General features: G+C 39.2%; 1 protein-coding gene and 1 non-coding gene across 4 annotated transcripts in view; both read left to right on the top strand.

Annotated features, from left to right (window-relative positions):
- The window catches only part of PRKAA1 (protein kinase AMP-activated catalytic subunit alpha 1), a 41,124-nt gene that overhangs the window by 8,328 nt on the left and 18,823 nt on the right, over window positions 1–13,973 (top strand). The window lies entirely within an intron of this gene.
- LOC111545619 lies at window positions 1,725–1,859 on the top strand. Its single transcript, XR_002732512.1, has one exon. It is a non-coding gene; the product is annotated as a small nucleolar RNA SNORA57 (small nucleolar RNA).

Here is a 13,973-nt window from a genome sequence, read left to right as displayed (position 1 = left end):
TTCGAGTAAGGGAAATGTAACATTATAATATGATGGCCTTCAATTACCAAGATTTTGCTGAGATGAAAGAGGGAGGGGAAGAATGGGTAACGTGGAGGGGATATTGCCCACCCTAAATGAGAACATTTTAGAGTCATCAGTGTTGGGATATTATTTCAGACTCTTAGAGGAAAAAATTTGTATCAAATTAAAATCAGGAATAATCATGTTATACAAAATTTACGAGGTTTCTTTAGGACTTCTCAGAGCTTTAACGTGTTAATAAGCGTAGTGAGTCTACGAAAGGGACTCACTGTGCTTATTATTAACACATTAAATAATAAATGTGACTGGGCATGGTGCGTCATGCCTATAATCCCAGCACTTTGGGAGGCCGAGGCGGGCGGATAACAAGGTCAGGAGTTCAAGACTAGTCTGGGCAATATGGTGAAACCCTGTCTCTATTAAAAACACAAAAATTAGCCGGGCATGGTGGCGGGCCCCTTTAGCCATAGCTACTCTGGAGCCTGAGGTAGGAGAATCACTTGAACTCGGGAGGCGGAGGTTGCAGTGAGCCGAGATCGCGCCACTGCACTCCAGCCTGGGCGATAGAGCGAGACTCCATCTTAAAAAAAAAGTTATTTCCGCCGGGCGCGGTGGCTCAAGCCTGTAATCCCAGCACTTTGGGAGGCTGAGACGGGCGGATCACGAGGTCAGGAGATCGAGACCATCCTGGCTAACATGGTGAAACCCCGTCTCTACTAAAAATACAAAAACTAGCCGGGCGAGGTGGCGGGCGCCTGTAGTCCCAGCTACTCCGGAGGCTGAGGCAGGAGAATGGCATAAACCCGGGAGGCAGAGCTTGCAGTGAGCTGAGATCCGGCCACTGCACTCCAGTCCGGGCGACAGAGCGAGACTCCGCCTCAAAAAAAAAAAAAAAAAAAAAAAAGTTATTTCCTACCAAATGGAAATGTAGGAAATATACATCCTTTCCCAGACATAGTTGATTATGCAATCTTTTTCCCTGGAGAGTCTTCAGTTCTAGTGTTTTGTAGAGCATGCTTTAGAAAATTTATTGTAATAGTTTTCTTTTTATTATTTTTGTAGCCCATAGAAAATTAGAATCCCCACGCAGAACATTGGAGAGGGGATTTAAGAGTAGAATCCTGGGCTGGGCACAGTGGGAGGTGGATCACGAGGTCAGGAGATCGAGACCTCCCTGGCCCACATGGTGAGACCCCCATCTCTAGTAAAAATACAAAATTTGCTGGGCGTGGCACATTCCCGTAGTCCCAGCTACTCAGGAGGCTGAGGCAGGAGAATCACTTGAACCTGGGAGGCGCAGGTTGCAGTGAGTCGAGATTGCACCACTGCACTCCAGCCTAGTGATAGAGTGAGACTCCATCTCAACAAAAAGAAAAAGAAAAAGAGTTGATTCCTGATAGACTATAAAGGCTGGGATACAAATTCAAAAAGCAGAAAACTACAGGAGCTGGAACTTTCTAGGCTGGGAGCAAAAACCCTATCCCACTAAATAACTCCCACTGTTGTCACTGTGTGAGGGTATAAGGAGCAGTTGATACTCATAAGTTAACATTTGCTTGGTTCCCAGTCTTCATGTACAGTGTGTTCTATTTAAGAAGTCGTGACCATGTGTAGTACAATTAGAAAAGCTGTTTTCAAAAAATATTACTTTTGTTAACTTGTTAATTTTAATGGTGAATATCATATTTCAGAAAATCCACCCTCCTTTTCTTGTCAGGGACTGACTGTGTGGTCCTGCTCCCTGTTATGTATGGAGGCAGAGGGAAAGGGGCTCTGGCCCCCTCAAATCATGTCTTTGGTACCAGCCAGTTCTGTCCTCAGTTGCCTGGATACTGAACTTCTCTGAGCAGGGCAGAACTGAGATCCAGTGGGCTGCTCCTGAGGATGCTTATGCTTTCTCATTTGATTTCAGGTCTCCTCTTTTGCTTCCCATTGCATCCAATAAAGGCCATTCCTACCATAAAGAAATAAAAAGGAAAATCTATCTTTAATGAATAAATAACAATTGTATATATTTATGGGGCACAATGTGATGTTTTGATACATGCATACATTCTACACTGATCAAATCAGTCCAAGTAGTATATCTATCTCCTCAAATATTTATCATTACTTTGCGGTGAGAACATTTAAAGTTCCCTTTTTTAACTCTTTTGAAAAATTAATATATTAACTGTAATCATGATGCTATGCAGTACAACACCAGGATCCTGTTCCCTTAATTTTTTGTAGCCATTGACCAATATCTTCCTTTTCCCCTCCAGCCCCACTTACCCCAGCTACTGGTAGTCACCATTCTACTCTCTACTTCTGTGAGTTTGCCTTTTTTAGATTCCAAATATAAGTGAGTCTTAGACACCTCTGACATACTGATTTCAATTCCTTTGGATTTATACTCAGTAATGGGATTGCTGGATCATATGGTAATTCTATTTTTAGTTTTGTGAGGAACCTCTATACTGTTTTACAAAATGGCTGTATTTATAGTTCCACCAACGGTGCGTTAAACGTGTTCCATTTCTCTGTGTCCTTGCGAATACTTATCTTTCATCTTTTTGATAATAGCCAGTCTAACAGGTGTGAGGCCATACCTTATTGTGGCTTTAATTTGCATTTCTCTTATGATTAGAGATGTTCAGCATTTTTTAATCTATCTGTTGGCCATTTGTTTGTCTTTTTTATTTTTTATTTTTATTTTTGAGACAGTGTCTCACTCTGTCGCCCAGGCTAGAGTGCAATCGGCTCAGAGCAACCTCTGCCTCCCTGGTTCAGGTGATTCTCCTGCCTCAGCCTCATGAGTAGCTGGGACTATAGGTATGCACCACTACGCTCAGCTAATTTTGTATTTTTAGTAGAGACGGGGCTTCACCATGTTGGTCAGGCTGCTCTCGAACTCCTGATCTTCTGATCCACCTGCTGCAGCCTGCCAAAGTGTTGGGATTACAGGCGTAAGCCACTGCGCCCGGCCTGTTTGTTTTTTGCTGTACAGAAGCTTTTTAGTTTGATGTCATCCCATTTGTTTATTATTGCTTTTGTTGCCTGTGCATTAGGGGGTCATAGCCAAGAAATAATTGTCCACCCCTGTGACATGGAGCTTCTCATCTAAGTTTTCTTCTAGTAGATTTATAATTTCAGGTCTTAAATTTAATCTATTTTAAGTTGATGCTTGTTGAGGGGTGAGATAAGGGTCCGTTTCCATTCTTCTGTATGTGGCTATCCAGTTTTTCAAATAACATTATTGAAGAGACTGTCCTTTCCCCATTGTGTAGTCTTGGCACCTTTGTCAAAAATCCATTGACTGTAGATATATGCATTTATTCTGGGCTCTTCATCCTATTCCATTGGTTGACATGTCTGTTTTTATGTCAGTGCCATGATGTTTTAATTACTATAGGTTAGGTTTGTAATATATTTTCAAACATGGTAGTGTGATGCCTCCAGCTTTGTTCTCTTTGGACCTAAAGTCTATTTTGTCTGAAATAAGTATAGCTACCTCTCTTCTCTTTCTGTTTGCATTTGTATGGAATATCTTTTTCAGTCCCTTCATTTTCAGTCTATGAGGTCTGTGAGTGTCCTTTATAGTGAAGTGAGTCTCTATTATAGGCAGCGTAGAGTTGGGTCTTGTTTTTTATCCATTTAGCCACTCTATGCCTATGGTTTGGAGAATTTAATCTATTTAAAATCAAAGTAATTATTGATAGGTAAGGACTTAGTAGTGCCATTTTGTTAATTGTTTTCTAGTTTTTCTGTAGAACCTTTGTTCCTTTCACTATTACTTTTCCCCTTTGTGGCTCAATAGCTTTCTGTAGTGGTTCGCTTTGGAGTTTTTCTTTTTATCTTTTGCAAAAGCAAAGGCTTTTGCTTTGTAGTTACCCTGTGGCTTACATAAAACATCTTATAACTGGTATATAAGCTGGTAACAAGTTAACTTTGATCACATACACAAATTCTATGTTTTTACTCCCCCTCCTCCTCCATGTTTTATGTTCATGATGTCACAATATACATTTTAAAAATAATTTGTATCTTTTTTTTTTTTTTTTTTTTTTGAGACGGAGTCTTGCTCTGTCACCCAGGCTGGAGTGCAGTGGCCGGATCTCAGCTCACTGCAAGCTCCGCCTCCCGGGCTCACGCCATTCTCCTGCCTCAGCCTCCCGAGTAGCTGGGACTACAGGCGCCTGTCACCTCGCCCGGCTAGTTTTTTGTAGTTTTTAGTAGAGACAGGGTTTCACCGTGTTAGCCAGGATGGTCTCGATCTCCTGACCTCGTGATCCGCCCGTCTCGGCCTCCCAAAGTGCTGGGATTACAGGCTTGAGCCACCGCGCCCGGCCAAAAATAATTTGTATCTTTAACAGATTATTGTAGCTTTATTATTATTATTTTTTTGAGACGGAGTTTTACTCTTGTTGCCCAGGCTGGAGTACAACAGCTCGATCTTGGCTTACCCTAGCCTCCGCCTCCCAGGGGTTCAAGCTATTCTCCTGCCTCAGCCTTGTGAGTAGCTGGGATTACAGGCATACGCCACCACCCCCGGCTAATTTTGTATTTTTAGTAGAGATGGGGTTTCTCCATGTTGGTCAGGCTGGTCTCAAACTCCCAGCCTCAGGTGATCCACTTGCTTCGGCCTCTCAAAGTGCTGGGATTATAGGTGTGAGCCACCGTGCCTGGCTAGCTTTAATTATTCTTAGTAGTTTTCTCTTTTAACCTTTATATTAGATATATAATTGATTTACTCACCACCATTACAGTATTAGTGTGTTTTGGGTTTGACAATATACTTACTTTTTCCGTTGAGTTTTATACTTTTCATGTGTTTTCTTGTTACTCATTAGTGTCCTCTTTCTTCAGCTTGAAGAACTTTCTTTACCATTTCTTTTTCTGTTTCTTTTTGTTTGTTTGTTTGAGACGAAGTCTCACTTTGTTGCCTAGGCCAGAGTGCAGTGGCAAGATCTCGACTCACTGCAACCTCTGCCTGCTCTTTTCAAGCGATCCTCCCACCTCAGCCTCCCAAGTAGCTAGGATTACAGGCGTACACCATGACTAATTTTTTTTGTGTGTGTGTTTTTAGTAGAGACAGGATTTCACTATGTTGGCCAGGCCGGTTTTGAACTCCTAACCTCAAGTGCTCCGCCTGCCTTGGCCTCCCAAGGTGCTGGGTTACAGGCGGGAGCCACCATGCCTGACCACTGTTTTTCATTCTTTATCCTTTTCTTCCTCAAGTTGTGTGATTTCCAGTGGCCTGTCTTCTAATTACTAATTGTTTCTTCTGCTTGATGTAGCCTGCAGTTGAACCCCTTTATTGAATTTTTCAGTTCAGTTACACTATTCCTCAGCTCTGTGATTATGTACTTCTTCAGAAAATCCACTTTTCAACTGATAAACTAACTATATCCATTTCTAGGGTTGCAGTAACAATGCCACAGTCTCAATGACTTACAGCACCAGAAAATTATTCTTTGCCAGTGCTGGAGGTCAGAAATTTGAAATCAAAGGGCCATCAGGGCCATGTTTCTTCTGAAGGCTCTAGTAGAGAATCTGTTCCTTGCCTCTTCCAGCTGCTGCTGCTTTTTTTTTTCTTCTTGAGACAGAGTCTCATTCTGTCACCCAGAATAGAGTGCAGTGGCGTGATCTCATTTCACTGCAACCTCCTCCTCCTGGATTCAACAAGTGATTCTCCTGCCTCAGTCTCCCAAGTAGCTGGGACTACAGGCGCATTCTGCCACGCCTGGGTAATTTTTGTATTTTTAGTAGAGATGGGGGTTTCGCCATGTTGGCCAGGCTGGTCTCGAACTCCTGACCTCAGGTGATCCACCCGCCTCGGCCTCCCAAAGTGCTGGGATTACAGGCGTGAACCACCGTGCCTGGCCCTCTTTCAGCTTCTTGTGGCTCCTGACGTTCCTTGGTTTGTAATAGCATAACTCCAGTCTCTGCCTCTGCCTTCACATGGCTGCACTCTCTTGCTTGCTGGCTCTCTCTCTCTGTGTGTGTGTGTGTGTTCTCTCCTCTTCTTGTAAGGATACCAGGCATTAGATATGGGGCTCACTCTAAATCCAGTAAGATTTCATCTTTAAATCCTTCACTAACCACATCTGTAAAGATCCTGTTTCCAAATAATATAACAATCAGAGATTCTGGGTTGACGTGGATTTTGTGGGGACGTTATTCACTTCACTACACTTGTTTTTATATTTTGTATGCTTTTAGTTTTATGCTTTCTTTCTTAGTTTTTGAGTAACTTTTAAATTGGTTTGATAGAATGTATTAATAAAATGTCTGTGGGCTGGGCACGGTGGCTCATGCCTGTAATCCCAGCACTTTGGGAGGCTGGGGGGGGGGTGCAGATCACCCGAGGTCAGGAGTTCAAGACCAGCCTGACCAACATGATGAAACCCCGTCTCTACTAAACATACAAAAATTAGCCAGGCGAGGTGGTAGGTGCCTGTAATCCCAGCTACTTGGGAGGCTAAGGTAGGAGAATCGCTTGAACCCAAGAGGCGGAGGCTGCAGTGAGCCGAGATCACACCATTGCACTCCAGCCTGGGCAACAAGAGCTAAACTCCATCTTAAAAAATTGAAATGAGATGAGATGAGATGAGATGAGATGATGAAATGAAAATCTGTGGAATCCTAAGACATTGAAATTGATATGAGGCAGGTTTTCAGTACACTGGATTCATGTTCTGATACAGGAAGGAGGTCATAGTAGCAGTGCCTGGAAGACAGTAGGAGTACCAACTGGTACTCATATATTTCTTGAATGAGTGAATTTGTATGATTGAATGCATTTTTGGGTAATTCTTATTAGTACGGGGAATTCAGTCTGTTCTTTTCAAAACTGTGTATACATTAAGAATTTCTCTGATATGTTTAACTTCCATTTATGTTTTATTAAAAGGATGTGTATGTTTACATGTCTTTCTGAGGATTATCTTTTTAAAAAATTATCAAATTTCACTTACCATGTTTGGAAAAAGCATAACTTTTCGAGTCTGACCTGGGTTGAAGTTTTGGCTTTTCCATTCATTAGCTGTGTAACTTTGGGTAAGTTATTTCATCTTTCTGTGCCTCAGTTTCCTATAAAATGTTGCTACTGCCAGATCTTCCAGTTTGGTAAGAGTGTGTCAGTATGTTTGGGTACAAAGTGAGTATGCTACAAATATTAACTAGTAAGTTGTATACCTTAATTATGTATTGTAATGGAACTAGATTTATGTTGTAGAAAATTGTTTTTGTTAAAAAAAAAAAAAAAACCCTTGTTTATTAAAACTCACATCAAATTAAGTTGCTTTTTTCCTCTGTGTTCTTCTGTGACCAAACAAGTGTTCCTGTAGTAGGTGAAATCACTGTCAAGGATTGGTGTTATGTGTATATATGTCTGATAGTAGTCTGTTGAACATTAACCAAAGTCAGGAAATGAGTTGAACTTTGGAAGGTAGAAATCTGAGGATTCATGGTGGTGGTGGTGGGGTAGGGGTGGTGGAACGGGTTGGAGGGATTGAAGTATATGGCAATGGGAGCTAGATACATTAAAATGACAGCTATTATTTATTTAGCACTTATGTACCTAGATAAAGAAATGCTATGGCATCTACATGGATAGGGAGCACCAGTCAGAGCTGAGATAAAACTGGCTATTCAGAGATTAAAACAAATAATTCAGGGCTGATTAGATAAAGATGGGGGAACAGGTCTGGGAGCAGTGGAAAATAAATAACCCTAAATAATAATAGCTACCATTTATCAATCACTTCCTATGTGCCAGGCATTGTGGAAAGTGCTTTACAAACACTATTTCATGTATTTATTATAGTCACCCTTATGGAGTATGCGGTATTCTTATTTTACAGATGAGTAAATAGAAGGTTGACGTTTTTTTAACTTGCCCAAGTCAAACATCTAGTAAGTACCTTCAAATAGGAATAAAACCGAGGTCTGTGCGACTATACAATCTATGCTTTGTATACATATTGCTTTCACATTGTGCAACTGGAATTAGGGGTTCAACCCTATTCAACTCTACTCCCAAAAAAGGTGAATCTGCTAATACTACTTGTAATTGTTTTTTCCCCTATTTGGAAAATATTTTTATTTATTTATTTTTTTTTGAGATGGAATCTTGCTCTTTTGCTCAGGCTGGAGTGCAGTGGCATGATCTCCGCTCACTGCAACCTCTGCCTCTCGGGTTCAAGTGATTCTCCTGCCTCAGCCTCCTAAGTAGCTGGGATTACAGGTACATGCCAATACACCTGGCTAATTTTTTTTTATTTTTAGTAGAGATGGGCTTTCACCATGTTGGCCAAACTGGTCTCAAACTCCTGACCTTGTGATCCCTCCACCTTGTCCTCCCAAAGTGCTCAGATTACAGGCTTGAGCCACCGCGCCCGGCCTTGGAAATTTTTTTTCTAACTGGTAAGAATACAAAATAGCAAGTAAAATTAAAAAAGGATCACAGTGGAATAACTATTTTCATTTTAGCATATTACCATTTTTATATAATTTTTTTTGTGTAGCTAAAAAATGTAAAGTGCATATATAACTTGTTTTTCATGTTTATAAGAACATTTTCTATAGTTTTCCTAGGAGAGTCTGTTAGGTTGGAATAACCATGTATTAAACTGTTCTCTGAAATTGGTCAGCCTTTTTTTCTTACATAATACACTGTAATGAACATATTTATGCACATTTTTTTCATCGACTTTTAAATCAAACTCTTGGAAAACTACAGATTAAAAAAAAATCCTGATCATGTAATTTATGTGTGTGTTTATGAATTTGAATGGTCTCTTGACATTGCTGTCAGGGCACTGCCCCTCTTCCTGCCACTGTGATACAATCATACTTTTGTTATTTATTACTTCAAAAGGGAAGAAGTTATACCACCATACTTTAAAACAATTAATTTATAATTTGATGAAATGCCCAAGTATTAGAAAAAAGTTTTATGGTATATCTTGATTGGTTATGGATTTTGTTCTGTTTATTATGCCTTTTGGGTGGTTGGGGGGGCTTCTGCTATTTACAGGTGGGTTAATATTCTGCTCCTTATTACTCGTGAGTTAAATTATACTCAATTCCCTATTCCATAGTTACCACATTCCTTCCCATTTTTGCTAATTTCCTCCTCATTTTTTGTTAGGTGTTCTATAAAATTTCCCATCACATTATTATTGCTACAACCTACTGTTTTCTACATGATTTTAATTGTATTGTAAAATTCTTCTTGCTCTGCTCTGATTTCATACCTCCTATATTTTCTTATCACTCTGAAAATAGTTAATACATTTTGCTAATACAATCAATGCATTTCATAGATGACTTTAATGTCTATTCTTTTTTTGTTTTATTCTTTTGTATTACAAGACTTTTTGCTTTTTCGTACTTTACTGTTATTTTTATCATCATTACAGGCTGGGAAGGTCCCATAGCCCAGGTTGCTTTTGGTCAATACTGTTTTCTCCAGCAGCATTAACTGGCATGTAGGAGATGCTCAGTATATAATGCCAAAATAATGAATTTAAGAGAGTGCTTTGAATTCTGATTCCAGTTCCTTATTAAATGACAGAATATATGTCCAGAGTTTTGGATAAGCTCCAGTTGTTTCTTAAAGTTAATTGAGGTTGAAATTCAGTTGAGCAGGGTATCATAGGAGTTTGGTTGGTTTGTGGTGGTTTGGAAGTTCAGGCCCAAATGGATTCTGTCTTAGTATTCTTTCCAAGTCTGAGTCCACCAGTATTATCCAGTATCGTGGCTATTTCCCAGTCCTATTTCAGCTGAGCAGCTATCAAGAGAAAGTCTGTGCCAAGCCAGAGCTTGGAGATTCTTGGAGGATGTGTTTAGTACCATGCTTAGGTTTCAGCCTACTTGTTCTAAGAAAGAAGGTACTTCCTGAAGCAAGCTTTAACAGTCAAGTTGGCTGCTTTTAATCACATCTAATTAGTACTGGAGATTGGAGAACGTCTTACTAGAAAGCAAAACATGCTTCATCTTCACAGTTGATTTCAGCTGTGATTATAGGGTTGCCCTCCTTCTTTCTCTTGTACATTTCATACTAGACCCCCATCCTTCTAATATAGTTATATCATACTTTTAAAAAACTTATATTTGTTTTTTCATAATTGTGGCTGTGTAAATACTATTTGCTAAGTCAGTATCTATGATTATGTTTTATTTCTTACAGAACTTTAAGTTTTACTGGCATTCATGAATTATCTCATTTTTTTTTCATTTGTTTAATTTTTTTAACCTAAGGCTTAATTTCTCACATCTTCCAGTGCCTTTGTAAAATTTCTCAATATGATATTCCATATTTCTAAACTTGTTAGATTATCTCTCCTCCTACCCCCAGAAATAACTATTTTGGATTCTTTGTCACATTCCTATCTGGATTTGTTGCCTTCTAGGCCTTCTCCATATCTGTTACTGTGACTTTGCTTCACCATTTTGAGATTCTCTTAGTTTTTCTACTATATTGGATCCCTTCTTTACTGGATTCCATGCCATCTTTCTTGGGTTTCTTCCTGATTTTGATGGAATATATATTCTCCAGTAGGTTCCTGAGAAAGGGTGCACAAAGGTTAAATTTTTGGAGACTTAGCCTCATGACTGTCTAAATTCTGCTGATGCTGATCATAACACCTAAAAGACACAATCCCTAATGCCATAATCCCAAATGTTGAAATACTGAAAGATCAAACTCTCTAAAAGTCAGAATCCCTAAATTCTAAAAATCTCACACATCTAAAATCCTGAAAATCATAATCGTGAAATATTAAAATCCCAAATGTTGAAATGCTGCAAGCCAACACCTGGGGTAGAAATTAGTGCATATTCGGTTGTATGAAAGACAGTTGCATCACTTCACTTGCATCATGTTAGGTGGAACGGATTGCCTTTTTATTATATTTATTTGGAAATTAAGTATGGCTTAAGGATATGGTTTATGGGTGCCAAATTGAGGGGTGGATTCATGAATTTAATTTTAGGTATCAGCTTGACTGGATTAAGGAATACCTAGAAGCCTGTTAAAGCATTACTTTGGGTTTGTCTGTGAGGAGATTAGCATGTGAGTCTGAGTGGACTAGGTGGGGAAGATCTGCCCTCAATGTTGGTAGCCACCATTAAATCTGCTGGAGGCCCAGAGAGAACAAATTGTTGCCTTTCTGAGAGCTGGAACGGACTTTTCTTCTGCTGAATTGGACATCAGAACTCCAGGCTTGTTGGTCTTTGGACTCTAGGACGTAACAGCAGCAGCCCCTTGGGTCCTGGTCTTTCAGCCTCAGACTGAGACCTGGTTTGGCTTGGTTCTGAGGTCTTTAGACTTGAGCCAAGCTACCAGCATGCCAGGGTCTCTCCAGCTTGAAAATGGCCTGTCGTGAAACTTATCAGCCACTATAATCACATGAGCCAATTCCCCTAATAAATCATCTCTCATATATCTACGTATATATACATCTTATTGGTTATGTCTCTCTGGAGAATGCTGATTAATACAGATTTGGTATTGAGAAAGCCAAATATCATTTCTTCTTACTGTATTCCTTACAGCACAATGGAAGAGACCCATGAAATTGTTCCCTTTCAAAAAGTCTGTGATAAATTAAGTATACTAGGCTACTTAATGGTGAAAGAGAAAAGTTTAAAAGCTAATTATTATTGGTGTTGTGAAAACAGAAAATCACTTAATTGTAATGACCAAGCAATAATTTCCAAATGGTCAGCATATACTTACAAAATATTTAGGCCACAACCGCTCTAGTCTAAACACAAGTGAATGTTTTGAAGATCACAGAAGTGAATATGTGGGTGAAAAATATAAGAAAGCTCCCCTGCCAAATTATTCAATCAGGTATGACTTCTGCCCTTTCACACATAGTGCCAATTTGCTATGCTATGTATTTTATCTTTGCCTCATGTCTAATACTGCAGGTATAAATTTTGTAAAGGCTTTTAGAGAATTCTAACTCATTTTATGCACTTTTTTTGCGTATTTGACTCCATGAAAGTGCATTATCATGATGTGATTCGATGTGTAAGCATTGTGCATGTATATAAAAATGTTGAAACTTGCTCAGTAAATGAAGAGATGTCCATTTTGTTCATTTGTATTTGTGAAAGGTAAAATTTCTCAAGATATTGGCTCTTCGGGTGACTCTATTGTGGTTTTTGTGCAAGTGGTAGTGACCCATTGCAGTTTTTGATTGATCTTGTCAGAAGATTCATGTTGTCTGGTATTTCAGATGACCGCAGTTATGAATCTGGGTGCACCTGATTACCAATCATAGTGATATGTTTATCCGTTTTGCTTTTAATCTATTTTTTCATGAATACAGTTTATCTGTTCCTATTATACCCATACAACGGTTGTTAGTATACCTGAGTGTTTATGCTTGCAAAAATAGGTTATTAGTGCTTATTTTATTGTGTAAAGGGGCCTATGAACTATTCCATTGTGTTTTCATGTTTCTCAAATACATCTTTTAAAAATGGAAATAAGTGTCTTTTAGATAACTTTCTACAAATTATTTTTCCAGAATTGTGTTTTTAGGATTTTGTTCTTTTGGGATTGTGATTTTTGGAATTTTAGATTTTAGGGATTTTGATCTTTTGGGATTTCAACATTTGGGATTATGGCATTTGGGATTGTGTCTTTTGGGATTATGTCCTAAACCCAAATTCTGTCACCGCTGACTGTCTAGTGATAACATTTAAAATGGAAAGACAAAATGGCTTGATTTTTTTTCCCTTGATTTTTAACTGCATTTTAAAAAATAGAGACTGGGCATGGTGGCTCACACGTGTAATCCTAGCACTTTGGGAAGTTGAGGCTGGTGGATTGCTTGAACCCAGGAGTTTGAGACCATCCTGGTCAATATGGTGAAACCTGATTTCTACAGAAAAATACAAAAAAATTAGCTGGGTGTGGTGGGGTCTGCCTGTAGTCTCAGCTACTTGGGAGGCTGAGATGGGAGGATCACCTGAGCCTGGGGAGGTTAAGACTGCATTGAGCTGTGATTGTGACACTGCACTCCACCCTGGGTGAGAGAGTGATAACCTGTCTCAAAAAAATAAAAAAAATAAAAAATAAAAAAAATAAAAAATAAAAAAAATTAAAAAACAGAAAAAAAAATTAAAAATAGAGAAACCAAAACAACTAGAAACCACAGGCACATGAACCAGAATTTCAAAGGTATAAGAGATTATGGATGGGGAAATGTATCTATGGCATGAGAGTCTTTTGGGATGATGGAACTGTATCTGACTATATAATGCTGGTTACAGCAATTTCTATGTTTTAATATCCATATAAATGATACTAAGAGAAAAATTTCAGTCTATATGTATGATAGGTTAAAAGGTGAAAAATTAAAAGAATTTAAAAATACAAAAATGTATACTTCTTCTCGTCCTTTAGTCTTCTAGCTTTATTTTCTGGAAGAAACCACTGTTACCAATTTCTTACGTATTCTCCTACGTAATCACTCTTAAACATCTGAACATTTGGGATGAAGCTGGCAAAAGAGAAAAGAACTTACATTTGCTTAGCTATTTTCTGAGAATGCTAGATGACTACTCTTATAATATGTCTAAATATATTATGACTTTTGTTTTGTTGAGGCAGCGTCTCAATCATCACCCCAGGCTGGAGTGCAGTGGTGCGATCTGGGCTCACTGCAACCTCTGCTTCCCGGGTTCAAGTGATTCTCCTGCTTCACCTCCCAAGTAGCTGGGATTACAGGCATGCACCACCACACCCAGCTGATTTTTGTTATTTTTTTGTTTGTCTGAGACAGAGTTTTGCTCTTGTTGCCCAAGCTGGAGTGCAGTGGAATGATCTCGGCTCACTGCAACCTCCATCTCCCGGGTTCAAGCGATTCTCCTGCCTCAGCCTCCTGAGTAGCTGGGATTACAGCCGCGTGCCAGCACGCCCTTCCAAATTTTTGTAGTTTTAG

This window comes from Piliocolobus tephrosceles, chromosome 4, assembly GCF_002776525.5.
Source record: "Piliocolobus tephrosceles isolate RC106 chromosome 4, ASM277652v3, whole genome shotgun sequence".
NCBI lineage: Eukaryota > Metazoa > Chordata > Mammalia > Primates > Cercopithecidae > Piliocolobus > Piliocolobus tephrosceles.
The sequence above is the reverse complement of the archived record's forward strand: the minus strand, read 5'-3'. Positions and strand labels throughout refer to the sequence as shown.